This window comes from Lutjanus erythropterus, chromosome 23 (assembly GCF_056507025.1).
Source record: "Lutjanus erythropterus isolate fLutEry1 chromosome 23, fLutEry1.hap2, whole genome shotgun sequence".
NCBI lineage: Eukaryota > Metazoa > Chordata > Actinopteri > Lutjaniformes > Lutjanidae > Lutjanus > Lutjanus erythropterus.
The window spans coordinates 12,116,016-12,140,117 of NC_139339.1; positions in this window are offsets into that span (position 1 = coordinate 12,116,016).

Below are 24,102 nucleotides of genomic sequence, written 5' to 3' on the forward strand. Positions count from 1 at the left end.
CATTTCTGCAGATGTCACTCACTGGACGTTTTTGTCAGGGGACCACCAACATTTTTGAGACGCTGCCTTTTGAAACATCAGTCATTCACGTCCTAAAATCTAGAGAAAAATCCTCAATAAAAGCAGCTATTTAAACGTTGCTGCCAAAGAGCTGCAGCTCATCTGCTCTCTTTGTCTTTATCTCCCTCTCTGCTCGTGTCTTTGTCTTTCCGGATTTTACCTCTAAGCTGTCTCCCTCTCGCGCTGTTACTCTATTTTGCTCTAACTGCTCTTTCTCTTCTTAATTCACCATCTTTTTTTCCTCACTCTCTGACCAACAACCTCGCCTCCCCCTCCCTCCGTCTCTCTTCCTCCCTCTCCGGCTCTTGACATGAGTGAAGAGGCCCGCTGAGATAAAACACAATGTCAGAGCATGCCTCAGCTCTCTCCGCTGAGTGGGAAAATTGACTGGGATTGTCTGTGGCAGTCCCCACTCGCAGCAGTCTGTGGCCCGTGATGCTTAAAGTGCTGTGCTAATTAGTTTTCTCTCTGTCCCTCCCTCCATCCCAACACACACACACACACACACACACACCAACATCACAATAGGCCCCCTCTTTCTTTTGTGCTGCCTTGCTCCTTTGCCATAGCCTATCTATTATGTAACAGTGTGTGCAGAAAGTGCGGATGCACCTTCTCAGGGGTTTTCTGTACGTGTGCTTTGCATGTCACACAAGCAATGTCTCTTTCTATATTTGCCTAAGCAGCACATGAAGGCAGCAGTGGGGGCAGAGGCTAGCACAGCAGAATGACACAACTAGATAGCATATGACAGCACACAGTTCTTGTTGGAGGAGGACTTAAAGCTAAAGCAAGTGGTGACCCATGATATTCTTCAGTGGCTGGAGCTTCACAATACAAGATATTCACACAAGCCATCAATGATATGAAATTTAAACATATTTTAAATGCATATTGTTTATAGACCAGATGAAATGGCTTTTTAATGATCACATCCTGGTAATATTGTGCACACATTAAAAAATATACCAGAAAAACAACAACAAAACAGATCAATTTCTTTATATTCTTATATCAAAATTCAATTATGTTTTCTTCTTGCAAAACAACATATGAGGTGTGCTTATTTAGGCTTGAACCATCAATCTCATCCACCCGTCAGACAATCATAAGTGGCAGAGAGCTAAGATTTATTAGCTAGCTGGGAACAGCGTGGTATGCTGACACGCCCACTTTTCAACATTCAAATGAAATTTCTCCAAATGTTATGTCCTGTCGGTCTGTCCTGTTTCACTTGGAAATAAGTCACAGTGTGGAAGATAGATACTCTTGAAGTTTGGGCCGTTTGCTAATATATGCTAAAACAGCTGTGTTGTGCAAACATATGCTACATACTGTAGAGCTACATAATCATTCATTTAAAATAATTTTTCATGTCACCTGAGAAGTATAAGTCCAGTCTTTACTCTTCTTTTACCTCTGTTTTGGTCTCCACCCACTCTTTAGCTGCTAAATGCCTCACTATAGCCACGTTTACACCCAAAGCACCCCAAACTTTAAGCGGCAGGAACTACTTTTCAAGGAACAAAACTTTCCTTTAGCCTGTTGTTGTCTGGTTTCCACAGTGGATTTGGCAAAGTAGTAGTAGAAAAGCGGCAGCTGTTTTGAAACATCATTTTTGCAAGCAACTATACAAAGACAATAATTGTTTTTCTGACACTGCGACAACATTAAGAAATACTCAATAATGCCTGGACTTCATTGTTGGTCCATGTGTTTAATGCTTTCCTCTGTAACTCCGTGCTGATGTGTTGAAGCACAATAAACAAGAAAACAAACTGTTCAGCGGACGCAGATTTTTAAAAAATGGTTGATGAAATAAAATGCTGCAAGTATTCAACCGGTCACAAATGTTCAGTGCCGCAATCCCCACTTCCAAAGTTCTGTACTTTGGGAAAGCACTACCCCCGAGCAGGGACTTTTTGTGGGGTAAAATAATATCTCTGGAACTTAAGTTAGACCCTGACCCCTGCAGAGGACACGCTCTGAATTCCACCAAAGATTCTTAGTCCCTGGGAAAAGTTCCTGCAGTAGAAATGTGGCTTATGTACTCTAACTAGTTAGTAACTTCTGAGCAGGTTGTGTAAAGTACAGTTCACAGGGAACTAAAACAGCAAAGTTCTGGGCCAAAACAATGAGGTAAAAGATTTTGCAGGGAACTGCAGAGTTAGGTGATATGCCTCTGTGGGTATTTATTAGTCTTTATTAATCTTTAAAGATGTGTGTGTCAAAGCAGTATGAGTTTGTAAGGAAAAGGTTTAGGGACAAAGACCACACCTCATTCTCATCCAATTTCCTGTTCCACCCAACACCAAAGCTGCTTCTTTGCTTCCTTCCTTCTCATTACAAGAACCACAGGGGGGGACCATGAAGCTGGGATGCCTTATCGAGATGTTGCCCCATCCCGAGTCTCACTCCCTGGGTTACCCACCATGAGACTTTGTGTCAACACCCATTGTGGATCCATAATCAGCCCATACTGTTCTAACTCTCAGCCTCAACCTCACTTTAATTCTTTAACCCCAGCACTCACTCTAATAAAGCAGTTTATATGCATTAGTGGTGTGGCTTTTTTAAGTAGAAAGCAGTTTAAAGGTTTGTATTCTTTGCTGGTTTTCCCCAAATGAGTTTGATTTCAGAGTAAATTCAGCAGAGAGCAGGTTTAGTCTGCAGTGACACTGTCAAAAAACAGAAGGCATTGTTATGGTGAAATTCACAGTTCAAAATCAAATCTAACAAACGCACTGTAATGCTATCCACAGTTAGAATCTGGGCTCAATACCAGCTAACAGTTAAATAAATAGCACTGTTATTGTGCTTGTAGTCTATTATGTGCTTTTAGTTGTTAGCAGAATTGTTAGCAAATGGGTGACACATTGTGAACTCTGACTGAAATTGTCAGCATTAATGGAAACTGAAAAGTGGCTTTTCAGGATTGCTTCCATCAGCTGTTCAGTGAGAGCTTCAGCCTCACTTTTGCTAGTCTGAGCTGGCTGTCACTCACGGGCTGCCCTGTAAACCTTGTTAGCACAGATGCTATTGGCTACAGTAGCTGTTGGAGCATTCAGTCCTGTTAATGAATGTATGGCATCTGTTACAGATTGCCATTTCTCTGGATTACAGTGACCACAAACAATCAGTGAAACACAGGCTGCTGAGCAGGTCAGGTTTTATTCTGAAAAGTGAATGAATGTCGACACAAACAGGATTGGAGTGAATTAATTCATTTTAAAGCAATCGTTTGGGAAATGTGCATGTTTGCTGTCTTGACAAAAGTTAGATAAGCCACTCTCACATCTGCCTGCTAAATATGGGGATATGAGGGTTAGCTTAGCATAGCTCAAAGGCTGGAAATGAGGAAAACAGCTAGCCTAGATCTGTGTGGAGGTAAGCTGTTCTGGCAGTGCTTATGGAGAGTCTGAAATGCAGTTAGCTATTAGCTTTTTTTGTTGTTGCTTTATTTCACCTTTTATGTAACCTTCACTGTCAAAATATAAACTGCTGGGCCATGGTTTGCAGATAGCTGAAAGACAGAAAACGTATTGAATAAACTGTATAACACACTTTCTCATAAGTGACTGAGCTAACATGTTTGGGGAAAAAATGGCTTTGAGCTTACGGGTCAGCTGACAGTTAGCATGAGCAGTCACGAGTTAGCAGTTATGTAAAACTTATGTAAAACACCTCTTTACAAATTAGCAGCATGCTAGCTGCTTGCTAACTGAAGTTATGAGCATAACTTCTTGGTAGCAATAGCTAACTAACTAATCAACAGTTAAGCAGTCACAAGTTAGCAAGATCTTTAGCTCGGACAGCTTTCTTCCCCCCTTCTTTAATAAAACTTTATTAAATATTGACATGATAAATAATCATGAAAGCAAAACACTGCGTCGCAAAGTGACACACCATCTACAGTCATTTCAGTAAGGGGAAATCAGCAGCTAGCACGGCTCTGAGGAAAATGAATGTATGACGATCAAAACAACTCCATCACCAGCACCTTAAATAACACACACGTTATATCTTGTTTGCTTAATTCTTAACCAAACAAAAGTCGGATTAACAGACAGATGAGAGGTGCTATTCATCCTCCCATCAAATTCAAAAGCAAAGCAAATTCAATAATGTCCATTCCTTTAAAATCACAGGAGAGACGACTGATTTTCATATGTCAAGAAACAAAATTAGCTTAACATTAAAGTTAATTAAGCTCATATGAAGCTAATAAGAGATCCCCTCAGGCCTCCCTGTTGACTGTCCTTCATGGTGTCAGGTGTAGGCAGCTGTGCACATAAATTAAATGAAGTAATAATGAAACAGATAAAGTTACTCACTACATCATATCTTCACCACCAAACACGTTTTCTGTATCCCGCTGACTCCTTTGGGTTTTGGCATAAAACATCAAGTTGCTTTCTGTGAAAATGTGGCCGTTGATAAGGTGCCTCGGGAAACAGTGACAAAGTGGATTTGATCACTTTATGGCTTCAACTTACCAATTACTAGAGCTGATCAAATTACTGAAAGGAAAGCAGAGATACAGAAATATTGGAGACATAATTACACTGTTGGCAAACACAAGCAGTTAATGAATATTACATCAAAACAATATCATTAAAAACAATGTGCTTGAGTAATTTACAGGACAAAAATAGCAACTAAACAACAGGCCATTAGGCCTATAACTTAGCTTTGCTTAAAGTACATTCAGCATCTATCACAGTTGGTGGTCTAACACATTAATATGCAAGTATAGTGTTTTGGATCAATATTATGCTTGCGAGCTCATTACAAGGCTATAATGTACTTACAGTTCAGTACCTGAACTGTTTCACACTGCTCCTGCTTGTATAATGAAAATATTACTATAACTCTTGAGATAACCTGGTGACATATTTAAATGCTTGAAAAACAATTTTCAAACTGTGGCATCTGGCAAAACATAAATCAAATGTCACCTTGGTTGTACTGTTCAATTACAGTTTTGTGCAGCTAGTGTGAGTTCAAAAGAGCTCACACTTTGTAGTGTCTGTTTGTTCAGGCTCCCAGACTCAGTCATTAAATGTGGTGAATTCAGACAGATTTGTGCTCATGAAAATCAAGTGCAACTCTGTCAGTATCCAGTGTAAAGGAGCAGTGACTTTACACACCTGTGGTCCGTTACTGGAGTTGAACTTTAATAAACTTTGAGCTGCGAATTTGTGCCGGTTTACAAATGGCAAAGTGTTTTGACTGTGTTGACTATGGAGAGTCCAAAGCTATTGTTGCATTTTGCTGTTAGACCATTCACTTTTATTTTTTTAAATATCGAAAAGACTGTGTTAACTTGTTGTTAATTACCGAGCTAATAAGCTTGGGCCAAACCCTCTGAGCTTACGAGCCAGCTGCATGCTAACTGACAGTTACTACAAGCAGTTACTAGCTAGCAGCTGCAAGCTTACTAACTGACAATTAGCTGTTCCTACTTAGCTGTTCAAAGAATGTCAGCGGCTGCTAACTCTGATTTTGTAGTTAAGAGTTAGGCTGGATATTTGCTATTTAACCATGTTTGCATTCGTGCATGCATTAATTTCTGTGGATGTGCACAACTATCGCTCCAAATGGATGCAGGATACATGAGGCAGCCATGATGTGTATGCATTAGTAGGAGTACGTGTGAATACATGCAGTGAAAAGCAAGTATATCTCCAGCCTTAGTGGCTACAAGTTATCAGTTACAAGCACGCTAAGCTAACTCCTTGTGAACTGGCAATTAGTAGCACATTAGCTCGTCAGCTACATAGTTTACCAATTAGATCTGTGAGCAGTATCTATGTCACCAAGCTGTTAGAATAACATATTTCACAAACTTTTTCACTGTGTCTCTGTTTGTTGTCACAAAGCCTTACAAGAATATTATAGGTGTTTGTGCTTTGTTTTGCGTTTGATTGTGGCCTACTTTAGCTTATAATGACACATGAAACCACGTGTAGCAGGAAAGCATGCAGACGGCACAAATAATTAACATGTGCATTTCAAACGGAGTTGTTACCTCTCCCGAATGCAGCACCTCAGAAACCAGTTTGAGAAGGAAAAGAACAAATTAATTCAATTAATAATCAGCAAACACAGCCAGCGATGAGGTAACAGCATGGGCAATACTGCAATTACTCACTGTTAACCCCCGTACACATGCTGCTCTGTCCTCTGGAAGCATTTCCCTCCTGTAATCACACCCAAACCTCCAAAGAGCAAGCTGACACATTTTCCTAACACTACTCCCTTTTTTTCCTATTTTGCTGCACACACACACACTTGCCGCTGCGTCAAAGCACTCTGCGTGAACAGGCAGATTGCTGCGAGAGCTAATGAATTGTGCTGTCAGGGAAGTAACAGATTTATTTACATCTAGAAATGGATATCTCTTCCAGCCAATCCTGGAGAGCTGAGCTGGTGGAGCTTTACGCTATAGGGCTGCTAATGGATCAGGCACCAAAAAATTTGAGAAATATCCAGGAAACAGCAGAGGGCCGGACAGCGTGCTGCTACGCCGCAACGCTGGAAATTGGAGAGAAAATAAAATAGCCAGGGGGTGGAGAGAAGTAAGTTGAAGGGTATTAGTTGAAAATCCACTTTAAGAGGTGCTGCAGCTGTAGACACACACATTCACACACACACGGCCTTTGAGGCAGGTAGACAGAACATACATCTGGAGTATCTGCTCTATTTAAAGGGATAGTTCAGATTATTTGGTGTAGGGATGTGTGAAGTAATCATCCATGGTCAATGTGTTGCCTACAGCAGATGGCGGTCGGCGTGCACACAGTTTGGACAAGCAGAGAGAGCACCAGCTGTGGACAGGGTCAGCAGGAAAACATATTTTACCCCCTCAAAAAAAGACCCATCATAAACAGTCTGTATCAGTTTAAGTGTATATGTAGAATAATACATATGTAGAATATTTTCACTGCTTTACAGACAGGAAACCACTGCTATATATGCCAGACATTGCTCTATCCAAACCAACCAAACTTCATTGGCAAAATCAGTCATTTTTCCATGCAGATCACAGGAGTTGCTGGTCTACCGCTGCCTCGGTCTGCTAGTTTTGTTTGTGCTTCTGTGCAAATTTGATGCATCCAAACTGTCCTTTCAAAACACCAAAGTTACACAATAACAAACAAACGAACAGATCCAGGCAGCAACTCCCATGTTCTGTGAGGTAAAATTGCTGATTTTGTCCATGGAGTTTGGTAAGTTTGTCTCATATATCAGCAATTTTCTGCCCAAAAACGCTGTCTGACAAAGTCTGACAAAGTAAAGTTGTTTTTTTTTTTTTTAATATATACTTAAATTGATATTGATTTTTCTGGTTGGACCTTTATTAAGTCGCCATCTCCGTTGACAGCAGTTCATTCCTTAGCTTCCACGCTTCCGAACTATCCCTTTAAACACACACAGTACCTGTCTGATGTACCTGCTTAGGTTACTAGCTGAGCCTCTTCTTGGAGGGGAGAAATGGTGAAAATCTTGACAAAAAGGCAGATTGTAAAGGTACAAATGTATAAACAAACACTTCTATTAGATGAGACAGGTGCATAAGAATAGGCCAAGTGGACCAAAAAGTTGCAAAGAACTCCAGCACGCTGTCTAACCTGCAATATATAATTAATTTGCAGCGTCAGTCTGCAGCCAATTACAGTCTCCATGTGTAATAAATAGACATTAATAACAATTAGCTATGACACTATCCAAAACAGAGCTGGAACAATGTTTATAAAGATTTACCTCCACCCTATCCGGACTGCAGTCATGAAATCAAGTCTTGTTTTATTCATAGGGGCCTACTTGATTCAATGCATGCAGTCTGGATAGGATAGAGGCAAATTTAATTATTGTACACATTAATGAATCGTGTGCCTTGTTGTATCTATTATGTATGGCTCTATGCTGTCCTGTGTATGTAAATTCATCCCTATAGGCTCATTTATAATTAAACCTTGTATGCAGTTTAACCTTTAAGTATTTTATCATTTAATTCTAGCTCTGTTTTGGATATTATAGTATGTTTAATAGTCAGTTGCAATTTACATCTTTTATAACATGTGAGGAATGTCATTGGTTGCAGATGAACAACCAGACCCTTTTTAAGATGGCTTCTCATTGGCACAAACCATTTACCTGATGAAGGTCTAGTTCCAAAATGTCGCAAATAAATGTTATATTGCAGGTTAGACGGTGTGTAGGAGCTGTTTTGCAAGAATGTAGAGGTGAAAACCCTGAATTTAAAGGGAAGGAAAGGAGTGTGCAGCTGGTATCATCATCGGTTGGCCATGCTCAGAGCTGTCACAAAGGTTTATGTCATGCAAACAAATGCCATACACAAATACACACTCGCACAAACACACCCCTCGTAGCACAACACACAAGCAAGCCAGCCAGAGTGGAAAGACAAAGCGCGAGAGAAATCCAGAGACTGTGAGAGAGAGAGAGAGAGAGAGAGGACAGGTAAAAATGAAACAACAGTCAGAGGAAAGATAATCTGTTTTTCATCTCTTCTCTCTGGAAATCTCAATCCATCTTTTGATCCGTGTCTTACGTCCCCGTCTCTCTCCCCGTCTGTCTTTGTCTCGTGGAGTTCAGCTGCCGTGTGTGATGCTGCAGTGTATTTCAGGTTATTTGTTGTGTGTGATGTCGCAGTGCATTTTAGGTTATTTGAAGAAAATGGAGCCCTGCTGCACCAGCCCGAGTAGAAATACAGACGCCTGTGCAAAAATAAAGACTCTGGGAAAAGTAGAAGTACTGATTCAACTTCTTTATTCAAGTAAAAGCGAAAACATACAGAATCTGAAATGTACTCAAAGTAAAATCTAAAAAGGGCCTTTCTACTGGCTGTGTCAGGCTAACTGAACCTCTCCCTCTCTGTCTTTTCCATCTTGACTAAGTCGTTTTTGTCTTCGCACTTTTACGTAGCTTCTGTCTTATGGGTTATTGTTTTTACCTAATTACGTCCAATAACGTCATTTTTGTCTTATGTTGTTTTCGTTTTGTTACGTCTTTTGCCTTGATTTTGTCTTGTTATGTATTTTATGCTGTTTTTGTGTTTTTATGTCTTGTTCATCATTTTTGTCTTGTGTCTCATTATGTCGTTTTTTTGTCTTTTTGTTCATCTTGTTCTGTTTTTATGACATTTTTGTCTCTTCATGTTATTTTTGTCATTTAAGTCTTATGTCTTTTATGTTGCTTTTGTCTTGGGACGTCTTTTTCATCATTTTTGCCTTGTTTTGTTGTGTTTCTTATTACTTGTTGTGCCCTGTTTTCGTCTTGTTATGTCTTCTATAAAATGTAAGGAGTAGAGAGAGCAGATATTTATGTTAAAATGTAGGGAGTAAAAGTACAAAGTTTTCAGAAAAATAAATACTCAAGTAAAGTACAGATACCTGAAAACAATGAATTTGTACTTGGTTACTTTCCACCTCTGTGCAGCAGTCTCTGCTCAGCTCTGCATTAAAAACCGACACTGCGCACACACTTTTTTTTTTTTTAACGTAAATGTGAGGAAGGTGCAGCTCACTGCTAATCAGGGTGCAATGTAGCATGGTGTAAAATTAAACCCTTACAACACAGCGAGAACAGTGTTGGAGAGGGCAGGAAAGGACGAGCCCGCGGCGGTGTGTGTGTCTGTGCGAGTGTGTGTGTCGCTGGATGTTATCAGTCATGTCGGCTGCCGGCCACAGATGAGGTCATTAGGCCCTTTAGCAAGGCAGATTTCTTCCCTCCTGTCCACTTCGGTTAATAAATCTCCTCAGAGGCTTGCATGCTGTGGTCAGTTGTGTGCGTGTGCAAGCATACAACTCTGTGTGTGATGCATGTTTATGCACTGATGAATGTGTGTTTGGGGAATCCCTCTGTCTCAGAGTGTGCATGTGTGTGTGTGTCTGTGTGTGTGTGTGTGAGGCAAGGACTTTGTCTAGTTGCATTTCGTTGAAGCGGCCTGGGGATTCAGTGCAGCCAATTCTGTCTCGCCATGGCGATTTATATGTGTGTGTGTGTGTGTGTGTGTGTAAGTCAGCATGGAGTCTTGCATTGTTTGCAAATGACATAAAACACTCAGTAGGCGTCTATGTAGAGAACAAATTAGCATAGATTATTTATTGTTTGCTGTGGTGTTTGCATTCATAATTTGTTGTATTTGCAAAAAAAAAAAAGTATTTTATTTGATTGAAAACCAGAGTGAGGGAATGTAACTGTTCCGTGAACTTGCACATCCATAAAACATATATCCCTCTGAGAGCAAGAAACAGGCGAACGACATGTATTTAATCATGCATTTTAATTATCACATCCATACAGATGTTTCCGCTCTGTTTCTACTCTGCTAAAGCGTACATGCTGCTAATGCTGACTTGAATTGATGGCTCAGTTAAAATAAAACAGAGGTTCATTAAATGTTTTTTAAATATTTAATTGTTATTTTCAATTACTCTTTTTAAAATAATGGATTCCGTGGAACACAAACTCATACTATTCTGAAAGAATAAACAGTTTTTTTATTTGTGAAATGTGATATAGTACAAAAGTTGACAAATTAGACTCACAAAATATACAGTAAGACATGGTTATGTATCGTCAAATATATGTTTTCTTAATTTGCTTGTATTTTGCTCGTTTCTTAAATCTAAAATATGTAACATTTCCGTTTTAAAATGCCTAAAAAAACACGAGATACATGTCATATAATTTGTAGAGTTGTGTATCCCAAGTGTTTCCATGGAGAAGTCCATAATTTATTCAAGGTAACTGTGTGTTTCCTGCTTGCTGTTGCTGGCTCGTTGCTATGACTTCCCTGAAAACACAGGTTATGTTAGATATGTCAGGGAGTGAGGAACTAATGTGACTGAACATATGAGTCATATCAGATAGATTTTCATGAGCGAGGGTTGGTTGTTTTACATTGAAGGAAAAAAACTCCCATCATCCCACACTACTTCATTTCATCTTTAATGTAGCTGAACTTACATATCGCGCGTTGTAAGTTTGACAAAACAGTCTTAATTCAAGGTCAACCCATTAACCTACATTTTTGTCAAACTTTTCAAAGCATTTCATCATCATAAAATGGATAATGTCCCAAATGTTAAACATAATGAACTTTTTGGTCCATTACCTCTTGGGCTCTTTCTCAAAATTAAAATGTATTATTTGCTGTTTGTGAATGAACCTCCTGTTTGAAAGGGAACGCTCTTATTGGCTGAGCAGATGCATGTAAACAGTTTGCAGTTAAAGGTGGCTAAATGAGAAAAACTTAAATAACTGCATGTGGATTTTAATATAAAACTTAATACTAATTGTGTGGAAGTGTACTTGTGTGTGATGGTCTTGTGCAGGACTGACTTGCAGCAGTTGTTTGGAGAAGTAAAGATGAAATACCTCCTCAATAAGGACTAAGTGCTGTTTCTACCAAAGCTGTCAGGCCAAATGAATGAACTGCAGTGACTAGGCAGCAACATGGGGAGAAAAAGGGAGGGAGGAAAAACGAAAGTGAGAAATGGAGGTACTGCCGATAAAAGGAGGGAGAACGAAGGAGTAAAATCCAGCCCTAAAAATACAACCGTTCTCTCTCACTCCTTGTGAACGTGTCACCCCGTCTCTATTGTCTCCGCTCTCACGTTTTGGCGCTCATTTCTCACACCTTTCACACTCTCTTCCCTCCTTCTCCTCCTTGGCTCTCGGCTCATTGCTTCCATCAGTGCGCCGCTTTGCTCTCATTTCTTCTCTACAACTTGTTTAGGGGAGCGGCGGCGTGCGTGTTTTTGTTAGAATAACATCTTCTGGGTGGTTGCATGGCGGTTGATAGCGTCTTGGCCATACATTCTCTTCCATTTCCTGCACCCGATGTCTTTCTACAAAAAAGAAAAGCAGCAAGAATAGTCAGACATCAAAGAGTCGATAATAACTGTGGGTGTCAAAGAGAAGGAAACTAGAGAGCAGGAAGGAGATTAATGCATTCAACTTGACAGGGAGGAAGAAAAAGGAGGGTTTTTTTTGTTGTTTATGTGTTTGTGTGTGAGAGTCCTGCAACTGTAGATAACTTTACTGCCAGAAAATATCTTGTAAAAAGCCAGTTTATAAATTTCAATACATTTTCTCTCAGACATTTGTACTCACAGCTACACTGCAAAAATAAACTTTGTTTTAACGTTAATAAAGTTTGTGTTCAGGCTGCCATAAAATTTAAGATTGACTGAATTAGAGAAGACAAATTCAGTCAAACAAACATAATATTAATTCAGTTGCACTTGAGAAAACATGTCTGCAGTGTTTTCATTGTTGTGACAAGCAACAAGCAGCTATGATGTAATGTTAGCAAGGTCTGACCTGATGGCTCTCAGGTAACATTAAAGTTTAGGTTTGTTCGTATGTGACTTCTGTGGGTGCAAAACTTTATTCAAACCTTCCTTTGACTTTATTTTCTCCTGAGGAGGAGGCACCGCTTCTTGAGCCTAAAAAAGAAGGCCACAAAGTTAACAAAGCAGCTGGGAGTTTGGGGACATGAGGAAGGGGTGAAGTTGTCTGTGATGAGGGCTGATTTAATCATACAACCCAGACGCTGTTCTTTGGAAATAACCCAGAAAACACACAAAGCATGCTGGGAAGTCTGCTTATGTTCCGATCATGTTTCTTTAGAAACTTAAATTAGTGTGTTGATTGAATTCTGTCTTGTACATTTATTAAACGTATCATTTCAAGTCGAAAGACTTAAAGTTAGAAGAGCTCATGTTTACAGGTTCTAAAGTAAATACTATAAATTCTAAGTTTAACTTGAATGAATAAAACTTGTATATTTATTTTAAAGTGAATATGTGCTACTACCTTTTTGTGCAATAAAACACTTTCTCGTTTATGATGGTGCTGGAGCGTGGAAGGAAAATACATCTGTTCATTGGAGCAGATTGTAGTGTTTCACTGAGTCTCACTGTAAAAAAAAGATGTAACTAATAAACACTATACTAGCTGCTTCATGGGAAATTTAACTTAATGAGAAAATTAGTTGATTCCAGTAAATTTCTGTAGGATTTTTTACAGTGTGGAGTTGACTTCACATTACAGGCTGTCTAATTTCTTATTAAGGGTAGTTTCAAGATTCACTTATTCATAATTGACTCTTTCATTTGCCACATCTGAAGAGAGGAATTATCTCTCCCCAGCATGGAGAACGTTTCACACATTTTAGCAGGAAAATGTTTTAAAACTGAAATGTGAAGAGAAAAAAAAAAAAGTTCTTAAGATTAACATTTTATTGCAGTGTGGCTTAGACACTCAGTCCCCTGACAGAGGCACACAAGGAAAAACGCTAACTCCAAATGAGACTGTAATCCTTTGACGCACAGAGCAGGAGAGCGAGAAATACATTAATGCTCGGGGAAGAAGAGGAAGCGGCGACAAACTCTGGCTGGTTGCACTGTGGCTCATTAACTGTGTGCACTTTGTGTGTTTGTGCACTGGTGAGACTTCTGGATCACACATTTTAATTGGATTTAAAGTAATGTATGAAGCGGCCTGTGCTCATGTTTAAAACAAAACATTTGCACATATTTAAATGCACGCGCAGATGATATGTTTTCTGTTGCGCTGGCTGGCTCACGCACGCAAATAAAATGTCTGAAGTGCAGCGTGCCGTGTCACTCTGTCTGTCTAATGAGCTGTAGCCCAACGTGTGTGTGTGTGTGTGTGTGCGTATGAGCGAGGCTGAAAGTTAAAGACAAGCAGAATGGGACTGGTCATTCTGGAAATTCATCTCACTTCCACTTCGACATGCCGCTCTCCTACTTAGACTTGCTTTACATGCAAAGTGCTGCTCAGGCTCGCTCACAGTTTGGCATTAATCTGCGTTGGGGTTGTCAGTTGTTTACCAGCAGATGCTGAAAGAGGTGCGAGTTCAGCACCGAGGCCAGCGGCAACTAGAGAGAGACAGAAGAGACATGTAGTGAAGTCCATTTTATATAACTATAATAGGTTGTGTCTCGAAGAGAACCCAAGACCCATGAAAGATCTCGCAAGAGTGATCATTTAAACCCAAACCATGATCTTTCCCTCTCCCTAACCAAAAGTATTTTTTACCTAAACCATACTGTTGTCACACTATAGAACATAATTAGTCTGTACAATGTGCACAATGAAGAAACAGCCCATACAAATCTTGCAAGAGTTTCACAAATCAGGGCTTCCCTTCCAGACACAACCAATTATCTACGTATTTACGGTTGATACAACCTACAGTCCGGTTAGTGACCAAGTGTCACCAAACTTCCAGCAGGATTTTGCCGTTTCGGTTTCTGCGACAGAGCTACACAAGTTGAATCATCCTGGAAGACACAAAACTGTGTGCTGTAATCGATTACTTGTCGTCCAAAAACAAGCTTGCCTTAAATTACAAAGACTTTCCGTGCTCTTGACAAGTTTTTTTTTGTCTCAGAGACACAGTGCCACCAGTACTCAGGGATTTGATAATCACCTCTAATGACCCACACCTGTGTGCCATTCAGCACAGCTGCTGCTCATCAGCAATTGTCTTAGCGGCGTACAAAAGGAGTGGAAGGACAGTCAAAGGTGAGCATCTGTGAAACCGGGATCGCTCCAGCTCACACGCTTCTTTTGTTTCTCTGCAAAATTGTCCCCGGAGGACGGATAAAAACCGCCAAGGTGACTGCACTGCAGGCACATCTCCCCCCTCCCCAACTCCCAGCCGTTCAATTTTGGCTGGTGTCTTCTCCCTCGGTCTGCTGCTCCGGATCTCCAAGGCGCCTTATGCATTTCTCATGTTTCTTAAACTTTTGTTTGCGTACAGTCAATAAAACCACAACAACAAGGATTATAGTCTCCGCCAAGCCTGTGTCCCTATGTGCGCTTTACCCCGAGAGGGTTTGTCACAATAAAAAAGTATTGATTGTGATCTTCAGATTTGAATGTAGAAAACACAGATTAATGACCCTCTTCTTCAGTTTGTCTGCAGACCAAAACAAAAGCCACCTAGAGTTAATGTAACTGAATACACAAAACATGTACTTGCGCCTCACACAAGGTGGATAAACTCTTGCAAACACTCCAGAAACTACGGACAAGCTCTACAAAGTCCTGATATGGTGTTACGTCTCTCACAGTGTAAGCACTTTCTCCTGGAACCTCGTCGATCCATCACACTGCTGTTGATTAAAGATTTAATTATGCAGATTTTCCTGTGATAAGATTTGATGATATCAAATAATGACTCACAGGGCGTGTTGGGATCTTAGACTGTTTCCCCACTCATACTGCAAACTAACAGAGCAGATTATATACTATGTGTATTGATATACTCAGTCCATACTCTACGTGGCAAAATATTATGTTTCAAGCAGTCTGACTGCAAAACGCATACATCCTTGCATTTTCTTATCCAGGTGCTTTCTCCAAAAAATATGATTTCTGCCCCCCAAGGATGTGCAACACTGCTGGATGCTCCCTTTTCGAGCCCAGGCTGTCAGGACGTATCAGACACCCGATAATAAAATTATAAATAGAGATTTTGAAGGGGACATTCAGCAGTGATACCTCAGAGGCAGAAACATGTTATATTTTACCATTATGAAATGCAAACTTGTTGTTCAGGCTCATATGAAACATGAGTTGAGATAACTTTTTGAGTTATTGGCATGACAACCAGAGGTGTCAGGTGAGCTCATAGTGCAGCAGTCAGGACAACATTCAGCACAGCATGCTGATAAAACCATGATATATGCACTATTTGAATGTTTGTTTACGATTTTCAGAAACAAATTGACCTGACCCGTTCCAAATTGTCAGATCCATCAGAATCGTCTGCCTCCGAGCTTACCGATCCTTTTTTTTTTATCAACGCCGGAATATTGTGACAGTTGCAAATTGCAAAACTATGATGTCAAACCTGTGTCTACACTGCTGGAAACTTGCAACAAGAAGGATAGGACAAAACGGTACAATTCTATGTTAAGTTAATGAGAAAAGATGGCTGTTTACACTAAATTCCTAATACAACTGATTCTGATATTCTGTAAATAATTCGCAAAATACCATAAATGCATGAGTTTAAAATGCAAAATGCTCCCAGTAATTATCAAGAAAACAATAACTTAAAAGATGGTATGTATTTCCATATGCATATAGAAAGAGCTGAGCATGAGCTGGATTCGTACAGAGTTGATGATCAGATAGTTGTATGATGTGTTATGCTGTAAGTATACATGAAAAATGTCCTTCCCCTGAAACCAAAATGCAAGGCACACAAGTTGCATCAGATTAGATTTACAATACACACCTAACAAGATAAATGGAGACAATGATGCATGCTGCACAATGCTGAGCAACGCGACCCTCCCACCAGTTTCCTCCATACAGCAACACCCTGAATCACAAACAGTCGATCTGAGACACATACTCAAACTTCTGTGTGGTTCATGTAGCGACTTGCTCACTTGAACCAGACACAATATAAAGTGCAGACTCCCAAGTTTTTGGACAGTGACAGATTTTCTATTGATTTGGCTTTGTACTCAAGAACAATTGGATTTAAAATGAAACAATGACTAAGGTTTAAGTGCTGAATTTCAGATTTAAGTGTGTTTGAGATCGTTGAGATGAATGTTTGTCTGGAGCATTTTAAGATTTTGGAGGGTTGTGTGTTATTTTTAGCTTTTCCGATATCAAAAACGCAAAAACAAAAGTGTAGTGAATGGATTAACAAGTGTTTGTGTGATAATAATGTGATGCTACATCTAAAGGTAAGGTACTTTTTAATGTTTTGGTGGCACTTTGGTATGCTTAACGGTCTGTCGAATACACTGTACTCGACTTAAAATTCACAGAGTGGTTGTAACTGCTTAAGTTGTTGGCAAGTCATACATCACACTGAACTAAAGAACACTGGAGGTGATTCGCTGTGTGCAAAACCGTACAAATACGCAATACCTTAAAGGTACTAAAGCGCATATTCAGTGCGCCGTATAACCAGGAAGTAAAACTGGATGCTGGAATACATTTTTTGCCTTATGCACCAGCCAAGCAACTGTCATTGGACTGAATGGGCGCCATCTTTGCATACATTTTGCATCCACTATCTAGGCCATTATAATAGATCTATGTGTACCTATTGAGAGAGAGAGAGACAGAAGCAGAGGCAGCATTGTAGACGGCAGAGGTCTGTGCAGCCATTAAATACATCGTGAGATGTTCAGGGAGAATTCTTTTCAGTTACTTATTAGTGACAAACATCGTTACCAATACTTACGTCTTTGTATCCTGTGATCATATCTTACTTAAGCTATTTGCTAGTTTAGTGTTACATTAGTGTACATTACGTAGCTATAGCTGATGACAAGTGTATTTCAGCCATAAAAATACACAGTTCCTAGCTAGAAATGATGGGTCTGCTTTTGTGTAGTTCTGCATTAAAACTAAAGATGTATTGGTCAGAAATTTGTCCATGTTATTATTGTGAACCGCATACATGCTTGCAAGATCAGAAAGCTAACAGACATAGCAACAAAAGTAATGGTCAATTGTATCACACACACAAAGAACACAGAATAATAACAACAAAAACTGAGGAAAAACACTGTTCTGAAGTCTGGTGGTATGGCAGTGGATACTTCTGTATCTCTTGCCAGATGGAGGCAGTGGCTGGGGTGGGTACTGTAATTAAATATGGTATTGTAAGCACTAACAATAAACTGTAGTAACTCAAAGGGGCAGGGCTGAATGAACAGTCAACTTGAACCCTTTTCACACTTTTTGATGGTGCAGCATGATGATCTAATAACCAGCACTTTAACTTCAAAGTCATAGTAAAATCCAATGTGCTGGAGTTCTTCCATGGCTCAGTTGGTTTCTTGAAATTAGGCAGTATGTCTCTCCCGCATCACTGCCTTCAAAGCTTACTTAAAAGTGGAAACACCTACCCATCACCCCTTTCATTTCTTCAGTCTGAGGTAAAGGTTGCGCAAGTGTTATGCCCGGTGAGAAGCATTAGCGGTCAACGCCGTTGCATAAATCATTCCTTATCGACCGCGCCCCTTCGCAGATTTATTTGAAATAGCGGCGAGTCCATATTGCATGAGGCTGGCACAGACAAAAACATGTCATACCCAATCCTGTTTCATTGATGGACTTTTCTGGACCGTTGGAGAGGCTCTTGTCAAGATTATTTCCAATCATGGAGGAGCATTTATTATCGGCGACCTCTTATCTCTCCCTCCCTGTCAGATAATGACAGTGCTAGAGAAACAACGGGTGACCTTCATCTAAACCCTCCACTGGGAAGAGTCTGACAACCGTTGTGGATGCATTCATGGCATTTCATGCTTGTGTCATTGCTGATAGACGCTGATTGTAACAGTGAGGACATCACAGTGTTTATTGCAAACACAGTGTTTCCCTTTCTCCTTTATTACCTCTTTCCACTCCTATTCTCCCCCCCCGCTTTTCATCTCCTGTTTTTTTTTTCCTTTTTTTTGACAATTCTCAGAGTCGAGCTTTAGATTAACTGCTTCCATTCATTAACAAATCCAATATTTTAAGCTGAGTGGATTCCCATTATTTTTTTCCGGAGACTGAACTCTGCCATGCATTCATTTAATTCCCCCATGTATGAAATAATATCCTGCCTAGCACAGCCAAGCCATTAGGGCCAGTTTTGCTGTGGCATGATAAGTGGATGTATAAGGAACAATGATTAAATGATCTCAGCAGCCTTCCTCCCACTCTCTCGTTAAGGGTCTCCCCTCCTCTCCAATACAATCACACCAAGGACCTTTTGACTACAACATTAGATTGGGATCCTCTATTGATTGTTTTGAAACAAGGAGTGAGAAAGAAAAAGACAAGTATTTTCCAAGAACGGCGAGCAATTTAAGAATTGAGGAAATTGGTGAGGATGCCAGCAAGGTTTTTTGCCAAGAGTCCTGCTATTTAAAATTTTCCAGTAAAACCTGCTTTTATTCTCAGTTTAGCCTTCCACTTGAGGATAAATAGATTTTTTTTGTCAACATGTCTATTATTCTCATATGTTTGTCCTTCATGACCATGTTCATGCTAACATCTTACTCACCACTTCCACTGTAGAGATGTTGAAAACATGGACTACAGAAGGAACATTGTATTTCAAAAATATTTGCGTCATTCTTCTACAAAGACAGAATGAACCCTGTGAAAACCTTTCCAGCAGTGAGATTCCCATTTAGACAAACTCCTGGTGGGTTGTTTCACCACCAATAGTTTTTTTTTATACAGTCAGAGTACAAACCTATAAGAACCTCTGAGAGAGAAAGGTGTGCAAATTTTGGAGGCTGATATATTTTTTTGTGAGGCGACCAGGAGACCAAGGTGTCCCAGTATATGAGATTTTTTCTAACCTCCAATATTCATTACTTTGCATTAACACAAAGATTATTGATGAGGACTGATTGCATTACAGAGAGGTGACCAAGTTATGCAGTAATTGGGACACTTCACAGTAGAAAAATAAACTTGTAATGGTGCCATTGTTTCAAAATTATCTCAAAAACATATGTGGCATTTCTGTGGAGCAATTTCTCGTTATTTATTTTCCAGCATGTGAGCAAATACTGATTTATTTTTACAGTTCGGCTCTTGTCCCAACAAACAAAAATATGAGAATAACACCCCGGCTGACAAATACAAAAATATCACTTTAATTCTCAAGAAAATCTACAAGCTTTGAGTTTTGTAATGAACAAATTGGCTTGGTAAGTCAGTGCTAATTATGACACAATCTCGCCAACTGAATTTCTGCACGTCCCCAAGCCCCTCTTCTCGCTCGCGGATTTGTTATTAACCTTTAGCACAATTAAAATACTCAATCTTACAAGGCTACAGGCAAAGCAAAGCAAACCCCAGGATGAGATCCGTCTCTCAGAGATGCTGATTCACTCCTCCAGGACTCGAACCATAGAAGCAGGCGCTTTGTAACTCCCATTGATTTTTAAAGGGCCGTTTATTCCACTGACTCCGAGAATGATTTACATTATCTCCTCAATTAGCAAATGAGAATGAAATCTGCTGCATTTTCCCTGTCACCCATCCTCTCCTGACATCTCTCCCCTGAGTTAGCGTTTATGCAGCACCAGGCCAGTGTGGTTCTTTCCCCGCTGGTTTTATTCATTTTGTTTTTAATCACTTTCGATTAGATTTTTGCCTATTAGCTCGGGTTCAGATTCTAAGGATCAGCAGAGTGGATTTTCCCTCAATGAGATGCTCATACATCAGTGTCAGACCGGCAGCCATTTTATCTCTGGCCGCTGAATGAAAAATAAATAATGAGTTGTCTGTTGAGGCTTGTCCTGACTGAGCGCCCATCAATAGGTCTCCTCCCATCACCAGACACCGAACTCCCTGTGAAGACTTTCAGAAAAATGCCCATCCAAATAGAACTGCACCTCTCTTCTTAAACTTTTCTTTTTCCAGATATCAGGTTGTCATCTGCAATCCTCCAACGTCAAATGTTTTGGACGTACCTTTGATGCTTACAAAATATGTAAACAGTGTAAAAAATATCAAACTTGGAAAGCAGAAATGTGTCGTTCTTTGTAGGTTCCAGCTACAGCAGAGAAGAACCTATGTGCAGTCAGGTCATGTAGGAACTAAGTTCATCTGACAAACCTGATCTACAAACCTATATTTCATTATTACACAATGTAAATGCTTCATTGTAATCATTCAATGAGAAGTTGGGTTTTGTTGGAGGTCATTACTTTCATACCCATGTCATGACAACTGTAATGAACATTATGACTGTTGTCATTAAGTGTCATTCAGTCAGTTATGTAAATTTTAATGCAAAGCTGTCATTGGTTGAGATTTCTTTGTTATGACAACTTGACATCAGCCAATACAATTATGTATTTGTTATGAAACCTGACATTAACCAAGACAACATCACCTGTCATAAATGTTCCATAGCAGGTCTACTTATCAAATTTAAACTGTTTAACTTCATGTGTTAACATGACAGTCAAATATATCATTTTTGTATATTAACAATAGATCACAGTGAAAAGGGTCACTTGTAGCGATCAACCAATCATAGATAACCAACCAACCAACCAATCAACCAACCAACCAACCAACTCTACAGTTTCATACCTCAAGAGCATCTTAGCATCTTTCAGCTCATTGTTTCCGTTTTACAGCCTGCAACTTTTAATGTCTTGGTCCTGTCTGACGGCATTATTTCCAGCTACAGCAGCTGCACTTCCTGCTCTGCACTGAATGGCAAACAGACAAAGTGAGCAACTAGCTGGTGAACACAGTGGAGCATTTTAGCTGCGAAAGAGACAGATGTTTCCTTCAGGACATGGTGGAGAAAACAGAGCCGAAAGGAGAGTTAATACTGGACTTAAGCTGACCAGAAACACAAATGCAAATAAATGCTGATCTTACTTTAGTATTTGCAGGAAGTGTAAATAAGCAACAGTTTCCTAACAAAATCAACAGTTAATTTTAAACATGATAAATATGCCCGTATTGTGTTTACAGATAGTTTCCGCTGCTCCCTAAGTGACTAAAAATTGTTAGTGCAGGTTTAAGAGTTTAGGATTTTATAGACTATACAAAATTAAAGCTTGAGCAGGCAGTTTATTTTTGGGCAAAAGTTCCATAATAACCTTCAAACATAATGTAATGTAAGTGGTCTGAGAGAGAACTAGATTTGTACTCCGTCTCTTGGCTCTGTTTTTGAGGCTTTAGAATATTTATCCAGTGTCTGGAGACTTAAGCTAATCACTGGCCTGTAGGATAGTTGATTGTTGAATCTCACAAGATAAGATAAAGTGAGATAGAACCTTAGTAATACTGAAGGAAATTCTTGCCAAAATCTCAGTATTTGATGACCTGGGACTGAGACTCAACAATCAGCTATCTTTCTCAGCATCACTTACCGCATCTTGAGGGGATCATTAAAAGTTCTGAGCTGAAGTACAACCTATGAAATGTGCGGCTGAAACGAAAACAACCCTTCAACTCTCCAGTGTTTGGTGTTTTGCCTGCTCAGTTTTGTTTCACAGAATATTAATACAGTACACACAGCCCGTGTTGCCTCAGAGGAGCTAAAAATATCTAATAAAAAATAAAGTTTATGCTGCTGTTTGGCCTCTGAAGAGCAAAACATTTTCTTTTATGCAATGCTGATATTAACATTTGAACTTGTTGTTTGGTCCCGACCTGCAAAAGTCAAACCCTTGTCTCACCTAATTTGGTGAGAGGGTGAGGGCTGTTTACCTGAATGCCAAGCCGCTCATTTTGTTTGCTTGTGGTAGGATGGACCACTCACATGTTACTGCATGTCACTGTCGAAGAGATGCAAGTTGACGTCTGGAGAGAATGTGCAGAGAGGGAGAGAAAACAGGTGCGAGGAAGCTGTAGGAGGACGGGGACATGAACATGTCAATATCAACACAGAGGAGACAGGGAGACAGGCATTTTCTGGAATTTCTGTTTCCTGGAGGTTTTACTGACTCTGTGCCGAATTGGTTTTCCAAATTATTTTAGAACTCACTTTGCGTCCACGGAAAGCAAAACTTTGCCAGTAAACGTAGACGTGTGTCCCTCAGGGATCGACCCTGGGACCTATTTCCTTTTCTATGATCTTGGTTTAGGATTAGTTCCAGTAAAGGTACTCTTTATTTATACTGTGGCACCATCTTTAAAAAGATGTTTAAAAAGTTTGTTTTTACTTATTGTGGCTGTCACTTATTAAATTAAAATTGTTTTTAAATTCTAAAAAGACCAGATTTAACACTAGATGACACTCATCTTGAGAGGGTTACCTTGGCTTCTGGCTGGATGTTTTTGAGTTCATATTGATAACCTCTGAAAAAAGACTAAAGTTACATTTTCATTCCTATTTAAAAATGTTTTCTTTTTATTACAAAAAAGATTGGTCCAAAGTCCAAACTTTTTTGTCAGTAACACACTATGATGATATAGTTTCTATGCATGCATCCTTATCTTTTCTGAAAAAAATGGATGTTGTCAATCATGTCTATCTAGCAGTTTTTAAGGAGAAAAACTCATTTTTATTACACACCTTTACTTGGTTAAGTACCACAGTACATATCCAACATATTGACATATTAGTCCAGTAGCTATTCTCTAGATCAACTGAGAAAATTCTACTTTTGATCCCAACCTCAAGAACCAAGCTGTGTAAATCTACATTTTTCCTTTCATGAGCTGTGGAGCATACTTAGCTTAATATTTACCCAATTTGACATTTTCACAATACTTTAAAATCAGTGTCATTGCTTTTAAGAGGTTCCATTATTTGTCATGATCTGTTTGTTGTGTCTTGGTTTGGTTATTGTGACGCATGTCCTGTATCTGATTGCTGTCTGCTAGATTTTTTGCTGCCCATCTTGATGAGGACACCCTAGCAGAAGAGATATTGCATCTTAATTGGACCTCCCTGCTTAAACACAGAATAAAAGTAAAAATAAAGTAATACCAGAACAGATCTAGAGTACCTTAACAATGCAACGGTGGCTCCCATGGCTCTCCACTGTGCCTGACTGGTTGAGAAATGTCTGGAATAATGCCATGCTCGGGTGAGGTTAGACATCTCTGACTTGTCAGTATAACTGGACCTGTTCGCTAATGAGCTGCTGGGCCCAGCCAGCTACATCCGTCTCGTCTGTTGGTTGACTGTATGTCTTCACTCGCCGGCAGCTCGGGCTCTTATTATGCTCAGGTATTTATAAGAATAGCCTGGCAATCACAAAGAGATGTCAAGCTTGGGCTCTAGAGAACATTGGATAGCTTATTAGTGCCGTAGAAGTCGGCCAGGCAGAATTCAACAAGAAATCGAAGGTGCCAAAGTTGGATAAGAATTACAAAGCATGTGACTGTCCGTCAACCTCTTCTTACAGTTTTATGTGTGCAACCAGAAACGGCTTCATTATTTGCTGTTATAGCTGCCAGCAAAAAAATGACTTTTAAGCATTCTCATAGATATCTATCGGCTTTTGTGTTTGTGTC